Source organism: Ochlerotatus camptorhynchus, unplaced genomic scaffold, assembly GCF_037179485.1.
Source record: "Ochlerotatus camptorhynchus isolate MF236.1 unplaced genomic scaffold, CSIRO-AGI_Acam_v1.1 ptg000112l, whole genome shotgun sequence".
Lineage (NCBI taxonomy): Eukaryota > Metazoa > Arthropoda > Insecta > Diptera > Culicidae > Ochlerotatus > Ochlerotatus camptorhynchus.
In genome coordinates this window covers 2245248-2261550 of record NW_027040602.1, presented here as the reverse complement: position 1 = coordinate 2261550, position 16303 = coordinate 2245248, and the positions used below count along the sequence as shown (strand labels likewise).

General features: G+C 40.3%; 1 pseudogene; it reads right to left on the bottom strand.

Moving 5' to 3' along the window:
* The window catches only part of LOC135699566 (protein quick-to-court-like), a 43885-nt pseudogene extending 32238 nt beyond the window's left edge, over positions 1-11647 (bottom strand).
* Between the last annotated feature and the right edge of the window lie 4656 nt (positions 11648-16303).

Below are 16303 nucleotides of genomic sequence, written 5' to 3'. Positions count from 1 at the left end.
TACACTTTTTTGACGTTTAAAGCAGAAGAACTGAAGGACAGCCCCCTCCCGCGCTCACAAAGGTTTCAAGTATCGGGAAAGTCTTCTTCAGACGGCCTACCGATAACTACCGATAAAAGTTTTGAGAAGCTACCCTGCTTCCGAGCCCTCGGTTTGACGGATGCAGCTTGTTTTTCACTTCGCTTTGGCTTCTTCTGCTTCTTAAACGTTTTTAGACACATTCTTGCCTTGGCCCGCTGGACGTTACTTTTCGAGGATCCCACTTTTCTAGCCACGTCTCGAACCGAAGCTCTTTTCTTGCGAGTGAAAGCTTGCACGATTTTCCGGTTCAGATTTTGGTCAACAGGGTTCGGTTTACCTCCAGATTTTTGCTTGTCCTGGAAAGTTGCTTCATCACCATACTTCCTAATCGCGTTTCGAACGGCTCCGATGCTTACACCTTCCAATTCTCCAAATGTCTTCAGAGAAATGTTGGGGATCGGGCTGAAAATCCCCTTAATAATGATATTTAAAAGAAAAAGGGTGTAGTACACCATTTGTGCACGATCTGTTTGCGCTTTTTCCGGAGAAATGTTTCGCATTGTCACGGAAATGTAAAGAACCGCAACTTGCGATACACGAAACTGTTGGTCGAAATGTAAACAATGAATCAGCGTGATAATCAGCTCAAACAGCTTAAACGGCATCTGAAACAAGCAGGGGTGTTCGAAAGTCGCGCTTACACATTCTGGACACCCTATATTCACTTATTCACCTTTATGTAAATCCGACCTGAATGATTCATTCCTGTGTGCTAGATCGAGAAAATGCGAACAAACGTCAAAAACTAAATGACAATCGCTGCACTACACGCTAATTTCAACGCGTTCTAATTTCAACGCGTTCAAGATGCATTTTATCTAAAAGGTGCTACGGATTTTTAATCGGCGTGACATAAATTTATTCGGCGGCGTGGAAGATTTTTCTTCGGCGGCGCGCCGGCTTAATTTCATCGGCGGCGGCGGCGTGGCGCGGCGGCGCACAGGTCTACTCTCGACACATTTCTTCGACGACATTCTCCGTTCTATGGGCGAGAATATCCTCTCGCACAGCATCAAATCTAGGACATTCGAAGACCACGTGCTCTGGTGATTCTTTCACATTCCCACACTCTGGACAGAAGGGTGACGTTGTGTTTACACTACTTTCACGAATTGTGTACCTGATTTATGGATCGTCCCTTTAAGATATTTTGATGACCAAGTTGCTTTCTCTCTTTGTGTTGTTTTTAAGCGTATTATTATTATTATTATTATTTAACTTTATTAATGAGGCTTTCAGCCTTGGGCTGGTTCGCCTCTTTTTAAGCGTATTTCATCGCAAATCTAAGAAGTCAATCCCTAACCTTAAGACTAGGTTTTCACCTGCTTCGAAAGTCATTATAAAAATTGATTAAGGGTCGGACTCGATTACCCGGGGGTTCTAATATCCGAGGGTTTGATTATCCGAGGGTTCGATTCTCCTAGGTTCCGGAGAAAATGGCGCGATTATCTGGAGCAATAATTTTTTTTTTTCAGTAGTATCGGATTTGAGTTAGCATATTGTAAATGGAACAACTATTTATGAACTTTAACCATTCTGAGCCAATTTATGCTCGGTGAAGATATACAAAGTGATATAGAAAGGTAAGATGACGAAAGCATCCTGAGGTGACCATACCATACCATATTTGAAAATTGGATTAGCATTGTTGCATAGTCGAAGATTTTCAGAACAAAACTCGATCAACCAGAAGCCTAGAAAACAAAGATATGTGATCTTCTGATGGTATTTGGAATATTATTATTATTATTTAGCTTTATTTAGGAGGCTTTCAGCCTTAGGCTGGTTCGCCTCCACTATTTGGAATATTTTTGGAGCCACCTTGCATGAGATAATATCCGAGAAATGCGATTTGAATTAATGAACAGTTAGAGATCTTAAGTACAATTGTACTTGAAAACCCAATATGGGTTTTAGGATAATTTCTAAGATGCCATGTTTCATAAGATTGAAAATTTGAATTTAGAATGATACCTGGTCAATCTGAAATCTTAAAGAAACATCCTGAGGTTAAAGAGAGATATCCGCTAATAAGGCCAAAAAACAAGAAGGAAAAGGCCTAACATATCATTTTAAATCAAAGATTGCAGAACATATCTTCACATAAGACCACCAACTATCGACGGAGAACATCACGATTTTACGAACCGTATCTACACCATGGAAATTGGATGTTGCAGAGAGCCTCGAGATCAACAAACAACGTAATTCAACTTTACTCAACAGGGATCAAGGAAACGGACACATCAACGAGTAAATTTGAGTTTACCTAGCTTCTAACTGAAAATGTACCTGGGTTAATATATATTCGGTAAAATGCAATGTTTTTCTTCAGTCGAGTATTAGTACAAGACACTGAAGAAGTCTGCATATTGTAGACGAAATACGCGTATCGGTCAAGTATAAGCAATTAAGGTAGTGGAATTAAATCGAAATTACTAATCCTTCTCTCTCTTTCTCTCTCTCTCTTTATACGACTAAGGCGCCCACATTCATCAGGATTCTGAGGTTTTCAAGGTGATCTCTTGTCACTTGGTGTTAATTTAAATAATGTTTGAGCAGCCTGGAATCTTGTAGAATATCTTGGAGGTGTGATTTGAGTTGTTGTGCAGTTGAAGATCTACAGAATGATACCAGATCAAACTGAAGTCTTGATCAAATATTTAAGAACTTTTTGGAGGTGTCTGATCAACTGAAGGTGTTTGAAATAATTTCTGTGCAACCTACTATTTGAGAAAATATCTGATAAATGTAATTTGAATTGTTGAGCAGATGGAGATCCCTGCGGAGCTTTAGGAGATGTATAGAGGAGCACACTAAGAAATAACTAATTTTACACAAGACGTAATCCATATTGGACGTAAATTATGGAACGTTAACAAACATTTCATATAAAATTAAGAGTTCTCAAACCAAAACATAAGCTAACCGACGAAGAGAACGTTTCATTGAATTGATTTTCTTGTTTCTTTCAACTGTATCTTATGTTAAAAGGGCCGCTTACATGTGTCGGTCTCAGGGAACCTAAATTTACATGACATTTTCGTAATCTTTGAGCAACCTGGTATTTGAGAGAATAACTGGGAGATGTGATGTGAATTGTTGGGCAGTTGAAGATCTTCAGAATGATGCCTGATCAAGCTGAAGTCCAAAGCAAATATCGTGAGAAGTTTTGGGAGATATCTGTTCACTTCAAACCATTTGGAATAATTTCTGAGCAACCTGGCATCTTGGAAGGATATCAGGGCGATATGATTTGAATTGTTAGTTGTTGATGATGATGGTTCCACCTCTTACGCCTACTAAGGTTTGAGCTGAACGATTTATCTTTAAGATAATTGAATATGACATTTGAACCAGGTTACAGATATAAATTCCCTTTTGAGTTTACATTTGCTTCACTGCGATATAAATGTGGAAAACCTCAGGCGTCAACCTCTTTGTTCGCCTAAAATATTCATAAGTATTACAAGCGATCAAGAGTTAATGAACAATCAACAAAGCATCCTATTACACTGGCAACCCCACAATCTGATGCTTTCATAATTTTCAGCAATGTCAGGAATGCTCACGAACCCCCTACATTTTCCAGAAAATTTCTAACTCAAGTAAGATCCAAAATTGCTTTTTTTTATCTAATTTTTGGCAATTTTCTTGATGACATTGTCAATGTGAACTTTAGTGGTTGACCAACGTTTCTAATGCAAAATCCTACGCTGAATTCAATGCCGTGGTCAGAAAAAATAAAAGTAGAGCCATTTTTGAGATATACAAATATTTTGATTTTTTGAATTTTGGACAAAAGTACGATTACTAAAATGTCAATATCTTTGGAACTAGTGCACCAATTTTAAATCTATTTTTATGAAAATGAAGCTAAATAAATTTGCTATCGTTCACTAGAATATTATGTCTTGTGTAAAAATGTAATTTTGAAGTCATTTAAAAATTTACAGCATTTTTTTTTATTTTTCCTGCGAATTTTCCATAAAAATCTTGTTTTAATCAACATTTTTAATGGGATAAAAAGATTCAAAAAATCATTCCATAATTTATTCTAAACCGGAGAAAATGAGCCTTTAATGGATGAAATCGGTTGGAAATTGTCGAAGTTATGAGCATTTTTGTAAAACACTTAAAAATGTTGCTGAAATACAACAGCTTTAGAGTTCCTTTTCTAGGTGTCGTTGTAAGCATCTAAATCGCATGTAAAGTTTTCATGGGAGATTCTTTTCTCTACATATCAATTTGATTAAGGCATATCAGGATTTAAAACCGAGTTGATACAAAAGAAACTTATTTAGATTTTATTAAAAATGATTGAGAATCGAATTACTTTGTCTTCGATGTTTTGAACTTGTTTCTCGAATCAGAAACCAACAATAGTCACCCATCATTGCTTCATCCCAAAACCCTTGGTAACGACGTTCCATCATCTTCATTTGTTGGTGAAAACGTTCGCCGTGCTCATCACTCTCGTCACCAAGATTTTCCGGGAAAAAATCCATGTGAGAATGTAGGAAATGTCCCAGACAACCAGAAGTCGTATAACAATGTACAGACAGTATCGTAAATTGCTACAGGTTAAGTTGAAATCGCATATAAGAATTGCATACCTCGCATTATGTTTAAGTTAAATCGTATAGAATGCAAATTTCCGACTTATATGCGATGGCTCAGTTTTCCGTCGTACTGTATCATAAATTAAATCGGATTACATCGTAAGACTTTTAAAAATGAATTTGTTATTACAGATTAAATCGTATATGATGTTAAATCATCTCGTTTAAAATTAAACGAAAATATGCACGTACATCGCCTCCACTTTTGTACGTATAAGCCATTTCTTTGCATTGTATACGAGTTGTTTGTTTGTATATATGTTTGTATATCACGAAAACAACATTGAATATACGTGCATTCTGGTTGTCTGGGGTATCTTCAAAGACATATTCACACCTGTGTTCAGTGAAAAAAAAGGATTTGAAATTAATTATATGTAACAAACACAATATTTTTGATTTATACCTATTTTCTCATAATTTTTGAGCAATTCATCGACGGCTTCCTCATAATCTGGGCTTCTGAAATTTCCTAAAAAGGTTGTGACAACACGCTGGAACAATTTCCACGCTTCTTCCTCATCTGGTGTCAAAACTGTATTGAATGCGGAATCATTGAGCAGTTTTTTGATCTGTGGGCCAACAAATACACCTTCCTTTATCTTTGCGTCAGATAAATTTGGAAATACTGATTTCAAGTACTGGAATGCCGGCCCTTCTTTTTGCAACGCTTTGACGAAATTTTTGAATAGCCCAAGTTTTATATGTAGTGGTGGAAGTATTATGCGTTCTTTTACCACAAGAGGATCATTTTTAACGTTGTCTTTACCAATTGTGAAATTATCCCGTTTTGGCCAATCTTTTCGGACGTAGTGTTCCTTACGAGCTCGACTGTCCCATTTACACAAAAAACACATATATTTTGTGTATCCCTGTTCCAATCCAGTCAACATGGCAACCACTTTAAGATCGGAACAAATTTTCCAATTGTGTTGATTGTAATTTATCAAATTGAGCAATAGAGCCATTGATTCATACGTTTCCTTCATATTTACGGCATGAGCTAATGGAATAAAAGGTTTCTCATTCCCTTGATGCAGTAAAACGGCTTTCAAGCTCAACTTGCTGCTATCGATGAATAAACGCCATTCAGCTGGATCATATGGCTCACCAAACTCTTCAAACAAGCCGTTTACGTCATGGCAAAAACATGTCCTTTGTAGAATAATATTTGTCAAATTTCTTGTGACGATTCCTGTGACAAGAAATTTTGACCTCCTTGCTCAGCATGTTGTGTTCTTTCAAGCGTGATTCCAGCAATTCGGATTCCTCCTTAGGTAAGTCGAGATCTCGCACCAAATCATTAAATTCGGATTGTGTAAACAGTTTTGGGTTTCTTTCCAATTCCACCTCGAAGTCTTCCTCGCATTCCTCCTTGAATTCCTCCTCACTTTTTGTAACGGTCGATTCAACAGAGGGCGCTCGTTTCCGCTTTGGATAAACAGGATACGGGACCGAACTTGAATGTGGAACAGGTTTTGTCATAGAAGCCACTTGTGGATACTCAACTGTTTTGTGACGTCCTTGTTGCTTAACTTTTGTCAAGCAGAAATAACAATCCGTTGCATGACAAAACGGTCGACGCCATATGGTGGGCATGTCAAAGGACAAATAGCGACTGACAGATAACAAATAAGTGAGTTAGTAAGTAAGACATTAACACTTATCAAAAATAGATGAAGTAAGATAATGTCGATCAAGAAAGAACAAAGCACTACCATGCTGAAAGTGAAAGTTATTCAAAAAATCAATTTACCTTGCGCCTGACATCCACCTAGCCAAGCACGTTTTGCACGAACTACATAATACTTTTGGAATCCACGGTTTGACAAAGTCTCCAGGATCAATTTTAAAATAAAGCCTGTATGCAGTTTGCAACGAAGCAGTGAAATTGACCGATTTTGTAAATATATAGTTGCCACACGAGTAACAAAACTTTTGAGGATCATTTTTACACTTGAATTCACGTTTTGTCGTATACATCGTTAAGCAGTGTTAAAGAAAGAAAGCTGTCAAATTGAGTTGGTTGCGTTAGGTTCTCGCCGAGCGGTCTCACAAACACTAGCGTAAATTATATTGTTGAAAATATCCCATTTAATTTTGCGTGACAGCTGGTAGTGTTAGTGAAATGCACCGTATGCGTACACGTCCACAGAAAGGCTTACTGGAAGTGGTGCATGAACCTAGGAGCGGGACAACGGCCAATCTTGGAACATTCAATTTCCATGATTTTACAGGAGGCAGCTACCATGCCTGGATCCTACCTATCGATCCATCAACTCATGAACCGGGGACCAACGGCTTTACTTCCCTTCCGAAGGAAGGCGTGATCAGAGATGTTATGCCTCAGAACATCCCGGCGGCGCCGACTGGGATTGAACCCAGGCCTTCTGGGGTGAGAGGTAATCACTGAGCAGAAAATCATGGGTTCAATCCCAGACATCTTTACAATAAAGAGTTGATAATATTGGTTCGTTTTCTCATAGCTCCGCATTCGTGTATTTATCAAACTGCGATTGTATCAAAGCAATCATCACATCACTTATCAAGGTGAATCCTGGTCCAAAGAACCCCACCTTACTAACAAAACCTCCCTCCTGTGACCTTTGTGAGGACGCAGAGGTAAACACGGCCCCCATAACAACAAAGGTCACTTTAACTTTCTTTCCCATCCCCCACCTGGTTGCAAAGACGTGGCCGGCGTCATCATTGATCTTTAATATAAGGAGTCACTGAAACTTTTAGGGGAAATGGATGCAATGTCGGCAAAAATGACCCTAATTTGGGCCCATACATAAATTCAGCAATCGATTAAATTTTCAATAGCAATCAAAAATATCCATAAGTACCGTCCCAATGACGCGTTCATCTAGATAAAACTGATAAAAAGCAGATTTTTAGCTATGGGCCTAATCTTAAACCCATAGGCCAACATTAGAGCCATTTCCCCTACAATGAGAATTTTCGGTCACTCCTAACCCCATTCACTGTGCAATTTCACTGATTCTGGCCAATCACGGAGTAGCAACCATTGATTTGTGGAGTCAGTCTAAGCCGTCTAAGCATGTCTGATGCAGAGAAGCAAGCTACTGTATTAGATAATCCAAAGCTTTGTTGATCATTATAACATTAAATTTTGAATAACAAATGATAAGACAATCTTATTAAAATGTCGTAATAATACCTCTGACCAAGGACAAATGATTTATATAATTTTCATAAAAGTTGACTATACAAATACTAATAAGGAAAGGAATTCCGCATTTCCTTTTCCCAAGTCCTTTTCCTCTCCTTCCCTTCCCTTCTTCTCTTTTCAGAAAGCGAGTAATGGCGCTATAACCATATGCCATATAGGGCTAGGACAAGAGTTAGTGCTCAGGTCCCAACCGCTAGAAGAAAATGGTAGCGAGCAAGGGCGCTATAACCTAGGCGAATACAGCATTCGCTCCGTATAGGTTACGTCCGCACACCGCTCTCTGTTATCCTTCGACTGAGGTCGGCTGGATCGATTGAGGGATGGCAGTGGGTTGGCAGTGCCGTCCACGCTTGTACGGAGGGAGGACTGTACGCTCGAACACAAGGGGTAAATACCTGTGTTCCATCCCAGGAGATCGGACAACCAAGGAGTGTACATTAACTTTCTTAGCTCTGTCACTCCCAACGATTTATATAGCCTATTTTCAAATCCTGCATACGGAGCGGTTGGTACGGTATGTCCCCGCTCTTTGATTACCTGTGGATTAAATGTTAACCACTGTCTATACTTATTAAGTAGACATGGTAAACATTCACTTCCACAAAAATTAACTAAACGCTACACAGTAGGCCTGGCCGCTTTATTGTTTGTTTCACATCCTTGATGTGCAGCAGGCATTAATAATGACAAGAAAAATGATACATGTATCATTTTCCAGGATTCTTTCAAGTACTGGCTGTGTATGTGTAGACTAGACTAGACTAGACATCTGGGAGATGTGATTTGAATTGATTGAACTTTGTCCAAGATCGCAAATCGATTTGACTTCTGGACAAAAAGTTGTTATTATTTTACTTTTGGTCAAGTGCAGAGATGCCGGATTTACAGACATGTCTGTGAATTTACAGACTTTTATTTTTTTCACAGACATTTTTTACGTTATAGACATTTACAGACTTTTTAATTTTTTCACAGATATTAACAGACTTTTGTAATAGAGGGAAAATTTTAAAATTTATTTGGTTACACTGTTTCACATCTTTAAACAAATTACACATGCGATGTATTTTGCAACACGCATTACAAACTCGTGCGTTTTCAAATCCACCACACGAACGATTTGTCACTGTTATAGACGGTAATAGACCTGTCAATGTGCTGCAATGTTGTATCCAAATCGAACAGTTTCCATAAGATTTGACGGATTGTTTTGATACATCAACTCACGTTGGCCGGTCTATAACTTGACTGTCTATAGTAACTGTCAAAAAGTGAATGAAATGGACAGTGTGTTTCCATCCTATTCCATCCTATTCCATCCTATTCCATCTTTTTATTCGAGAACAGTTTTAGTTAGGCAAACCAGCCTTTAGGCTGAACATCTCTTAAATAAAGAAAAAAAAAAACAACAGTTTTAGCACAGAAAAACAGACATAACACTAGCAAGTTGTTCATAGAACAAGCATTTAACGATCAATTTAAAAGTATCACCACCTGTAGCGCGCATATTGCGTTTGACGTTCACAATTCCCTTGCGTTTGAAGTTTACACACTACCGCCATCTGTTCAGCGTACTACCCACCACAGTGCATTCAACAGATGGCGGTAATGTTTTAGCGACGATGTTTTACAGTGAGAAATATTCAATGTGTTATGTCTGTTTGTATGTGGTTTTAGTGCTGCACGAATCAGCTATTTTAGTCGTTTTGTACCTGAATAAAAGTCGTTAAAAATGTGGAAAAAATCGAGAAAAAACAAAGGGAACCCGAGAGCAAACCCTATTACAAACTTTTACAAAGGATCGGGTTAAGGAAAATCAATATAAATACTAGCACTAATCATTATGTTGAGTTCCATGTTCCATGATACCTCAATCGCACAATGCATTTCGGTGCATGTCAAAATCTGTCCACTTCCGGAACCCGGTACATTTGAAAGAGGCCATTGTGATCATTGGGTCTGAATATGTCCACCATTGATCTTAAAAGTAAAATTCTAATGTGATTTTAGGTGTCGCATGATGAGTTTTTGATAAACAGTGTCTTCCCGTTTTTGCCAACATGACATACATACATACATACATTTATTTGCACAACATCACATTTAAGATAAGACATAATCAACAATAGAACGCCACAATACTCGGTTTGCGGCTGCAGCTCTCCATCCTCGGTCATGCCCAATGCTCGCTAGATCACGCTCTACCTGGTCCACCCATCGTGCTCCCTGCGCTCCACGCCTTCTTGTGCCAACCGGATCAGTAGCGAACACCAACTTTGCAGGGTTGTTGTCTGGCATTCTTGCAACATGCCCTGCCCACCGCATCCTTCCGGCTTTGGCCACCTTCTGGATGCTGGGTTCGCCGTAGAGTGCAGCGAGCTCGTGGTTCATTCTTCGCCGCCACTCACCGTTCTCCTGCACACCGCCGAAGATCGTCCTTAGCACACGTCGCTCGAAAACTCCGAGTGCTTGCAGGTCCTCCTTGAGCATAGTCCATGTCTCGTGTCCATAGAGGACCACCGGTCTTATTAGCGTTTTGTACATGTTACATTTGGTGGGGGGGTGAATCTTTTTTGACCGTAGTTTCTTCTGGAGCCCGTAGTAGGCACGACTTCCACTGATGATGCGCCTTCGTATTTCATGATTCACATTGTTGTCAGCCGTCATTAAGTATCCAAGGTAAACGAATTCCTCCACTACCTCGAAAGTATCGGTTCCGCCTACTAGCATGTACTTTGTTTTTGACGCACTCACCACCAGTCCGACCTTTGCTGCTTCGTGTTTCAGGCGGGTGTATAGTTCTGCCACCGTTCCAAATGTTCTTGCGATAATGTCCATGTCGTCCGCAAAGCACACAAATTGACCGGATTTCGTGAAAATCGTACCCCGGCTATTGAGTCCGGCTCGTCGCATTACACCTTCTGGAGCGATGTTGAAGAGTAGGCATGAGAGTCCGTCACCTTGTCGCAGTCCTCGGTGAGATTCGAATGAACTGGATAGTTCACCCGAAACCCTTACGCAGTTTTGCAGCTTCCCAGGAAAGCCGTTCTCGTCCATGATTTTCCATAGCTCTGTGCGGTCGATACTGTCGTATGCCGCCTTAAAGTCGATGAACAAATGATGCGTTGGGACTTGGTATTCACGGCATTTCTGGAGGATTTGCCGTACGGTGAAGATCTGGTCCGTTTTCGATCGACCGTCAATGAAGCCGGCTTGATAACTTCCCACGAACTCGGTCATTTTAGGTGATAGACGACGGAAGATGATCTGGGATAGCACTTTGTAGGCGGCATTCAAAATGGTGATCGCTCTGAAGTTCTCACATTCCAAATAGCTGTTCTGTTTCCCAGATCCTGACTATCATCCGGTGCAGGCAGGTGGCCAAATTTTCTGGGCCCATCTTGATGAGTTCGGCTGCGATACCATCCTTACCAACTGCTTTGTTGTTTTTGAGCTGCTGAATGGAGTCCTTAACTTCCCTCAGTGTGGGAGTTGGGTCAGTTCTATCCTCTGCTGCACTGACGTAGTCGTTTCCTCCATTGCGTTGGTCTCCCGTGCCTACGTTCTCCTCGCCATTCAGGTGCGCATCGAAGTGTTGCTTCCACCTTTCAATCACCTCACGACCGTCCGTCAAGAGGCTCCCGTCCTTATCCTTGCACATTTCGGCTCGTGGCACGAAGCCATTGCGGGATGCGTTGAGCTTCTGGTAGAACTTCCGTGTTTCTTGGAAACGGCACAGCAGTTCCATTTCCTCGCACTCCGCTTCTTCCAGGCGGCGTTTTTTCTCCCGAAAGATGCGGGTCTGCTGTTTCCGCTTCTGTTTATACCGTTCCACGTTCTGTCGGGTTCCATGCTGCAGCATTACCGCCCGCGCTGCGTTCTTCTCCTCCAAAATCGCTCTGCACTCCTCGTCGAACCATTCATTCCGTCGACTTCTTTCCACGTACCCGATGGTGCTCTCGGCTGCGTCGGTGATGACTGCTTTTACTGTACTCCAGCAGTCCTCTAGAGGGGGCACATCAAGCTCGCCCTCCTCTGGCAACGCTGCCTCGAGATTTTGCGCGTATGCTAAGGCGACATCCGGTTGCTTCAGTCGCTCTAGGTTGTACCGTGGCGGGCGTCGGTACCGTACATTGTTGATGACGGAAAGTTTTGGGCGCAGTTTGCCCATCACCAGGTAGTGGTCAGAGTCGATGTTAGCGCCACGATAGGTCCTGACGTCGATAATGTCGGAGAAGTGCCGTCCATCAATCAGAACGTGGTCGATTTGCGATTCCGTCTGCTGTGGTGATCTCCAGGTGTAACGATAGGGGAGGTGGTGTTGGAAGAAGGTGCTACGTATGGCCATGTTCTTGGAGGCGGCGAAATCGATGAGTCGTAGGCCGTTCCCGTTCGTCAGCTGGTGGGCGCTGAACTTTCCAATCGTCGGTCTGAATTTCTCCTCCTGGCCTACCTGAGCGTTTAGGTCTCCTATGATAATCTTGACGTCGTGGCTTGGGCAGCGATCGTACTCGCGGTCGAGCTGCGCGTAAATTGCGTCCTTGTCATCATCAGTGCTTCCGGGCTGTGCACGTTGATTATGCTAAAGTTGAAGAATCGGGCCTAACATGGGAACATACGCTGTTGTGAGCCGCTCCTCCTGGCTTGCCGAAGCAAACCCCCCTGTCAGCCTATGACCAAAGTTCCCACCGGCGTTGGTTACCCGATCTTCCCTAAGGTTGCTCACAGTTCCCGGCCGGTACCACGGGGAGGTAGGGATAGGAGTTGATGGGAAGAGGCTAGTGATCTCAATGGGATCTGTATTGCGCATTACCCAGCATTAACCGACCACATTGCCAACACGACCTCATCAACTAATTCTCGCGTCGCTTTCCAAAAGGTCCTAAGTAACAAATGTAAACAAATCGAGCTAAGCGATACAAACTATTGCTCTTCTATCATTGTATGTGATACAAAAACATCCATTCAAATTTGCTTTCATTTATTTAAGATAATCATAGGTCTAAAACTGTCCAATTTACAGTTTAAAATGATGGGTACAAGATTGTTACTTCGGTAATTCGGACTGCCTAACATGATTGGTGATCACTTTCTAAAGGCGGGGCCAATCTAAAGTTAGGTATTCTACTCTGAAATCTGTGAAAGGGAATCTAGTATCATGAAGACAAAACGTCCAATGTAACACTCATTGATTATTTCATTGAGAAAAATCGTCCAATGTAACATGTCCGATGTACAACTTGACTAGTCAAAACGTCCTATGTGGTTTTTTTTTCTGTATTGTAGCATGACATTCAAAGTAAATTGTGAGGTTTACTATTTCTATAGAAATTTCAACGTTATTATTCACTGACTACATTTAAAATAGTATTGCAAAATGTATTGTTTCTAAACAGTTAAAATAATAATCTGTCGAACTTCAACTTTGATTTTCTCAAAATGATGGATATGTTACATTGGTCTATTTGAAAAGTGACGCAAGAATTCTTTCTTCAAATTTGGGCTAGCACTTTCTGGGGATTAATTCATGTGATATTTTTCGTTAATTTTTTGCAACTCAATTACAGACATTTTTCGCAGACTTGCGAAATAATAATCTGGCATGTCTGGTCAAGTGTTCCACAAAAAAACAAAATATGTAAATTTAGGTGCTCTGAGAGTGACATATGTGAGCGTCAATTTTGTCATAAAGGTGAGTCATAGCAAACGCGAAATATTGCTTAGTCAAACGTTCTTTTCGTCGAGCAACGAACTTTTCAATCTTGGAGCACTTAATTTTACATGACATGTTTGTTTACGTCTCATCTTTTATGTCAAAGATGATGGAATCCATCTTTGACATAACAGATGAGACGTAAGCAAACATGTCATGTAAAATTAAGTGCTCCGAGACTGAAAAGTTCGTTGCTCGAACCTGTAAAATTAGTTATTTCGTAGTTCGCAGGTATACATACTGGCGTATGACGGAGCACTTGGTCTAAAGTAAAATAATAAATTATTATTTGTCTAGAAGTCAAATCGAGTTATTTTAAATTTTCGACAGGCATTTTAACAGTTTTGTTCTATTTCCCATATATTTTCTCATACAAACTTTAGAGCTCTCCCACAAATCCAGATCTTAACCAAATTCGACCAAATTTAGCTCAGCTGTGGGGAGCATGGGGTTGTTTAGTTGATCCCCCTAGTGCTTATGGATCCATTCCACAATGTGGGTGACTTCAATGCATTAGATGAGCGCATGAAGTGTTCATGGATCCACTATAAATTGTTGATTGCATTAGCCATTGTTGCAGAAAATTAAATGAAAATAGGTCGCCAACAAAATAGATCGACAGTTGGTTTCCAGTTATTGCTATATGTGACTATCATCAGGAAAAAAGAATAACAAATTTTAATTTCCGATTCTTGATTTGATTATCCGGAGTGATTTTTTTCTTCTTGCCTCCGGATAATCGAGTCTGATTTGTATAAGTATTATGTTAGTATTAAATATTATATGGGAAGTATTATATCATTACAAGTAGATTATAAATGTTGCGTTACTCACTGAAGAATGATTTCAAATGAAAAAGCTTTTACATTTGTCGAACCTTTCAACGGAATCTCTTTATGAAGAGCTTTGAGTGTATTGGTTTATTTCCTTTAAATTTCATTATAATTGCTTACATTTTGATAGATACGTGGATTTCGTCTACTACTTGCAGACTTCATCAGTGCCAAGTACTCAACAGTACATGCAAGTAGTAGACGAAATACGCGTATCTGTCAAAAGATAAGCAATTATAACGGAATTTAAAGCAATTATAACGGCACTCAAAGCTCTTCTTAAAATGAAATTTTTAAGTACTTTAAAAGGAAAGTTTATATCTAGGACTTTAACAGTTGCCTTATCGATCCTGATCGTAGCCATGATTATAAGGATAAGTTATTGTTTGAAATAAATTAACAACGCTCACATATTTTCATGTGTTTGCTCACATAAATAAATATCTACTAGATCAGCACAATGCAGCTGAAATCATCGCATCAATCTGTACGAGTTGATCACCCAACCATAGCATTCAGCATCAGCATCAAGCCGCCAGGGCTCCCTCTTGGAAGGCGCTCCTGTTTCTCATGTGTGCGCTCATAAGTGTGAATGTATTTTGTTATTTATGGAAAAGTCTCACCACAACTCGATTCCATCCAACCGACGTCTCCCCCCACTCCCATCCGTCACTAACTTAGTCTGACTTGACTTAATTTATTTATAAACGTTAATCTATATATTCTCAGCCATTCGAACAAAAGAGGTCCCCACACCCATCGGACTCCCTCGGCTTTCAACACTTCGCCCATTCACTCACTCGCTTACTCACTGTTCGAGTTGGGTTTGTTGTTCGCATTTAAATATACCTACATATATGAGTAAGAGCCGCACCAGTCAGCTATGGAGATACAGCAATACCTATATGTAGCTCTAGCATCACTTCGCTTCTGGTGAGGTGAAAGATTGAAATATTCTATATTTATGCAGCATAAAATTAAACAAGACAAGCAATCGTAACGCTCGCCTCGTGAGAGTAATCAACTTCGACTTGCCAAAGGGGTGCCCCGTGCGAATTTTTCACCAAACGCAAATTAGTCGGTACCGATGTGATTTGTTTTCCGTTGCACAATGCGCATTGCTCGAGATGTGATCAACTTTTGTACAGTTGAGAAATACTGTTGCAATGGGAAATTCAATCGCGAATGCATTAGCCATAAATCATATTTCCCAGTGAATGGGAAGAACTTCAGTACAGGCGGACCGACAAGCGCAGTACTATTTAAAAACAGTGTGCGAATTAAAACATTCCAAAATAATGATCAGAAAATCATTATCGTCATCTTCACATCCTCATCTCTCCTGTGTGAGCTCAAACCAAAGAGCAACCTCAACCGAAGCAAGTCCGCATCGCGATTTAAATAGAAATTTATTAATTTACTGTAAACTACGCTTCATGGGCAATGCTAACCACTCATCTCATTGCAGTTATTTTTAATTTAGAAACACTCACTCATTCGTCTTTAAAACGCGGTTTCCCGATCTCCTCCTTCTACTCCTTCCCAATTTGCTCATTTCTGTGCTCACGTGCACTTCTCGATTCTGCCGCGATGCGATAGGGCAAATTGCGCGCACCCGGTTGATGCTCTCTTCTGATTTCCCACCATCAAGCAAACGAACCAAGCAGCACCTACCTACTCCACCGCACTTGATTTGTAATAGTGTTTACCTTCGTATAAATACTGCTGCTCATCGCGCATCCGAATAAATCATTGTTCTATGCATCCAAGAAATGCCAGTAGGTTCCTGGCAATGATCACCAGTGTTCCTAGCAACATTCTCGCAATTGCAATAACTTAAAAAATGAAAAAAAAAACA